The following is a 6000-nucleotide window of genomic DNA, read 5'->3' as shown; positions in this document are numbered from 1 at the left end:
CATAGTTCGTATTCTTAAATCGTCATTTGGTCAGGCTATTTTTATACCAACTAACATAGACTGTGATAGGATTGAAATAAGAAGTAAAACAATACAGCTAGGTTTCTTAAATACACTGTATAACATGAACCTTTTCAAAGTAGCTAATTAATTAATTAATTTTAAACATTTATCTTCGTATAATGAAAATTTAATATAAAAAAATCGTTATCTATCGATATCACGAGATTTCAATGTACAAAAAAAAGTTCGAAATTAAATTTGAAACATAAAAGTCCTAACTTCATTGTTTATCCGCAAATATAGGAAAAAAAACTTCATGCAATTCAAGATCGTGTAAAGTCCAGTTTGTTAATAGCTCTAAAATAATATCTTACGTATGTAAAACAAATTGCTAAATGCGTCTTATTATTGAAACTGAACAAAATAAAAATTGATGTCCCGGTTATTGTATGCAATTATTTTAAATGCTAATCTTAATAGTTTTGATATACTTTTTAGCATCCACAAATTTAGTGATCGATTTTTAAAAGATCATTTCGATAACATTTATATAATTAAACCGAAAGATAAAATCGATCGCACAATTAAAAAATTACAATTTGTCTAAATTGAATGGAATGCGTCATGATCTATAATTGCAACGGATTGCAAACAATTGCTTTATTAAATGTGATATTACTTACTTTGTCAAGTGCATGTTAAACGTAAACTATGTGGACTGATTCTCTGACAAAAAAAACACACACACAAAGAGGTCTCACCGGGATAGACAATTCAATTATCGGATTATTTTAAATTTAATTTAGCTAAGCCATAAACTCATGCAAATATACTCAAAGCATTAAAATAATATGCATATGGATTCAAAAACGATCATATGCTATACAGTAAACTTTCATATAACGCGTTAATATCATAATTCGACTTCCGTATAACGCGGAACAAATTTGCGACAGTGGTTTTCTATATCAAATAAATGTAATAAGATGAAAACGAATTGATGACATTAATTAATTTCTATATTAAGTGTATTGGTAGATGAAACTATAAATAAATAATGGATTGACAATATACATTTGAATGATAACAAATGGCGACTTTATTTGAGAAATTATTTGAATTGCATTTCTTTAGGACGCGAATTAATCTGATTTATACTCAAAATTCTGAGATTTATATTAATACTGAATTTCATGTTACGCGATTTCCATATTACGCAGTATCAATAAATCGTGTTAGTGTACTGTATGCTATTGATTGATTTATTCGCAATATAATTACTTACAATTATCTCCAATGTTTTAATACTTTTAGTAAAGTGTCAAAAGCACATTAAAAGATTTTCATACCAACTAACTAAATATGAAAAATATTGATTTACATTCTTATTATATGTTATAAATAATCAGATGAAACATAATAATTTCTGAAAAAAATATCTATAAGACGCAAGAATTAAAGTCCAGTTTTTTACAATAAAAATGTAAAATTATCAAAAGATATTATTAACACATTAACAATACAATATAGGAACAATATAATTTCATGAATGTTTTACATAGCTATACAATCAAATAAATTAAACAAAATTGGTCTTTCACATTATTTATATTATTTGTATATTTGATATACCAATATCAAATCATACAATAGTTACTACATTTGTAGATAATATTAATGTTGACTCATAATAATCAAGAGGCATGTCATCATTCAAATTGACCTAAATCATTAATTATGTCATTTTTGAACAAAGCCAACTGCAAAATCCTCATATTTCGTTGAATTACTTATTTCTATATATGACCAATTAAATTTAATTGAGAATGTAGATTGTTTAAAAAAAAATCTATTGTATTTTAGAAGTAAATAGTTAAAGAAAACTTCATATTTCGTTAAATTTGTATTTATTTTTATCGGGATAGTCAAATAAAATGTGTACAATAAAAAGCAGGAGAAAATTACATAAATTCTTATTTAATGTATTTTAATTGAAGCGATATTATCCAGCTGCTTTACAAACAAGTACAAAACAAGCAACAGCAGATTCCAAATACAAAGAAATGACAACATTGGTTATTCCAGCAACTAAATAAAATTCCAAATTGCGTCTTTAATGATTCTCCATGCTACGTACTTTGTACATTTCCATGCGAAATCTGTAATAATCGTGCGAATACATCCATATCTCAACTACACTTTAGATATTAGACCCACGGGCATTGTTCGCAAATCTCGCTTTATCAAAATTGCCAAAAAATTAAATTAATGACATTTTCAATAAATCGAAATTAAATTATCGCCAAGATGGACATCTTTTTCGTATTTGTTTTTTTTTAAACAAAGGTTAAATAACGTAATAGGTCTGCAGTTATGAACTGATTAGTACCAATTGAGCAATTCTTTGTGCATTTCAATTAATTCATTAAAGTGTTTAGTGAGGCACATTGGCGAGGATCAGTGACCTCTGAGTTGCTGAAATCTACCTCGTCCATTGAAAAATAGTTTTCGAACGTAGGAACAACGATCAACAGAAACGTGCCCCTCTGACGTATATCGCTGATATATAATTATAATATCGTAATAACGCGATTAAGAATTGAATGTATTTTTTCACGCTCTACTTATTCTAATATCGATCTATAATGTTTTTTTTTTGGTTTCGCGTAAAGAAAATAAACAAGTAAATAAATAAATAAAATAAAAATTAAATGAAAGAGGAAAGCAGTAGTAAGTAAACAAATGGAATCGTATATTATGCCAGTTATTATCTGCTGAGTTGATAGATAACGTTGATGGCAAACGAGCAACGGCTCTTTGTTCGGCTTTTTGTTTTACATGAATTTGTGTTGATTGAGACCCCGAGTGGCCGTGGATACATATGACCCATACACACTCACACGCGAAGGGTCATATGCTAACTACGTCAGATGGAAACATGTATAATCTGACCTCTTTGGAATTATCTTAATTTCAGAGCGCACACATTTGCAGTCCGTTTATCCGTACACACGAGTCCTTATTTCCGCCATACCACAGAATCCGATCTTCTTCCTTTCAAAATTTGTTTTTTTTTTTGATAACTTATCGGAAACGAAAGGCTCGATCTTTATCATGTATTTCATAATTTTCTGATACAGAAACAATAAGCATCAATTTAAAACAAGTTGAGTGTTTTTAGAACACAATATTTCTAAAAAAAACAGTATTTGATTTGATTAAATAATAATATATTAAAAATATTTTGATTTTCATACATATTTCTTATAAATTGCATTTTAAAATGCATTCAAATAATAATATTTGATTGTTTTTCATCTATTTTTTGGTTGATTTAAAAGTTGTTATTACTATTTTGAAAACGATATAATTTGGAGAGTAAATCAAAGTTTACTCAAACTATTTTAGTGAAATCTTTTCTAAACATTGATAGAAACGATTGGTACTTTAATAGGAAGAAAATAGAATTTTATACGGTAAACACCAAAGAAGGAGTTGAGTGATTAATTACCAATTGAGAGCAAATACATACACTTTTACTACTGAGCAAAAATAGAAACATTACAATAATAATAGTAAAAAGAGATAGCAATAATTGGAACAAAATCTACGATAAGTAAAGGATTATCTCGGCAATTGAGGCGCATAACGCAGAAACTAATAATAATAATAGCTAAAAAAAAAATAATCAGAAACGGAAAAACAACATTCCTAATCACACTTCTTTGTACAACCTAGCATTTGCTCAGATAAAGAAAAAACATTCGATTTTACGAGCCAAAAGATTAAAAGCATCTTTAACGTTAAATATTTGTTTATACAGATTTTATAAAACGCATTTTGTTTTGTAAATGAAATAATATAGAATTAAATATTTTGTTTTAAAATTATTGAATGGATGAAGTAGATAAGTTGATGTAAATGGGTCTATATCGCAAGTCCTACAACCGAAAGACCGTCTATTGAAATCCCGACGTTCGAAATCCCGACTGTATTAAAGTCCCAACGTTTGAAATCCCGACTACCATAATCCCGACGTTTGAAATAGCGACTATAAAATCTACCATAATCCCGACTATATCGAAATCCCGACTACCATAAAAATGTTATTGTTGAAATTATAATAATAAACGTCGGGATTTTGAGCCAGCCGGGATTTCGAACGTCGGGATTTCGATCTATCGGATAGACGGTATTTCGGTTGTCGGACTTGCGATTGCCACCAGATGTAGATATAACGAAATTTTCGAATGGTCATGATTCTTTTCTTTCCTTTCTTGTTCTTAAAAACATAACATTTTAATTTAAACTTATTAAAGAAATTTGAAGTGACAATTAAGTGTTTTTTCTTCTTTAAATATTGTTATTTACCAAATTTTGAATTAGGGCTAACGACCTTCAATTCATTCATTTGTATGTTCCTCTGTTGTAATCCTTTTGCTTAAGTAAGTAAATAATTAAATATTAGAATCGAAAATAATTTTAACGTATCGAATGGATATATGTAGATAAAGTACTAAATATATTGAAATGTTTGAATGGTCGTGGTTTTCTTTCTTTCTGATGTTGTTTTTAAATTTATTTTTAATTTAATCTTATTTTAGTATAGATATTGAAGTTACACTTCAATGTAATTTTGTTTAAATATAATTAATATGAAGTACATTTTTTTTTATTATAGTCTTGTATAAATAGAATATTAACAGTAATCCTTTGCGAATTGAGAACTAATAGAACAATTTTTAAGTAGAACGGAAACAATTTTCTATAAGTTTTTCTACGCAATACGGATATCCAAAGAAACTCATATTTAATGGTCTTGTACTTACTACTTTCCACTTACTTTAATATGTGTAACTTCAATAGCAGCATGTAAAACAGGTAATTTGTAGTGTTGAATTTTATGACCATTTTTATATTATGGCGTCAAAGTGCTGTACAGGTAAAAGCCGAATGGTTAAGATTGCCCTATCCACGGTCCCGTTAACGCCGGTTCAAATCCTAGGCATGCCAGGCGCTTTGTGAGCTCCCTTGGTGCAGCAATGGTCTTATTGTTGCAAGCACCGAGGGAGCTCACGTTCTTCATAAAATGGATGAGATTCAACATATGGCACTAGCAAAGTCGATGGACAATGACAGTGTTAAGGATAACAGCAGATACACAGACAAAGGGAATAGTGGAATCGCAGAACATCAATATACTACTGAAGCCAACAAACAAATTAAAAGATGAAAATAGCTGTAAAAACTTCCATTGGAAAGTATACCAAAAAACAAATGTCTTAATTTGATTTGTATAGAAAGTTGATTTTAACTTACCATAGAATTATATGTTTATCTTTTATAAAACTTTTTTGTAGAAGAGAGGAAACCTTACATAGAGAAACTGTAAAACGTCTGGGAAGGCAATAAAGTATTGTAGCATTTCTAATAGTTTTCTTTCATTGTGTTGTTAGGTCCATGTATTGCTACCAAACTGACAATATTTTCGTGCAGGTATAAATGAACATATTTAAGTTTAAAAAAAGTTAATTAGAAACTTTCCTAAACAAATTAGATCTTATTCAAAAATCCTTAAAACATTTCACACTTGAATTATATACAAGTTATTGTTTTTTATCTTAATTAATTATAGATAAGTAAATAAACAATTAATTATGACCATTGTTTCTATCATTTATTTAAAATTTTATTCTTAAAATAAATATATATAATTTCAAAAAAAGTCAACTGATACAAAGGCCTATTGACTATAGGTCTTTCTGTCCTTTTATTCTTATACATAATATAAACTAAATCAAGTACACAAAATATAAATACAGAAATATTTTGAATTGTCCGGGTAATCGGTTGTTTCAATGTCCCGGATTATTTGAAACAGGACTAATTGAGAACTTTAAAACATCATATAAATAATGAAAAAACCGATCATTTATATTTATAACAAATTATTTTGTGTAGTATATTTTTTTTAATTCATTTAAAATTTAATCAATA

Source organism: Nicrophorus vespilloides, unplaced genomic scaffold, assembly GCF_001412225.1.
Source record: "Nicrophorus vespilloides isolate i.1.1-1 unplaced genomic scaffold, Nicve_v1.0, whole genome shotgun sequence".
Classification (NCBI taxonomy): domain Eukaryota; kingdom Metazoa; phylum Arthropoda; class Insecta; order Coleoptera; family Silphidae; genus Nicrophorus; species Nicrophorus vespilloides.
Note: the sequence above shows the minus strand (reverse complement) of the source record.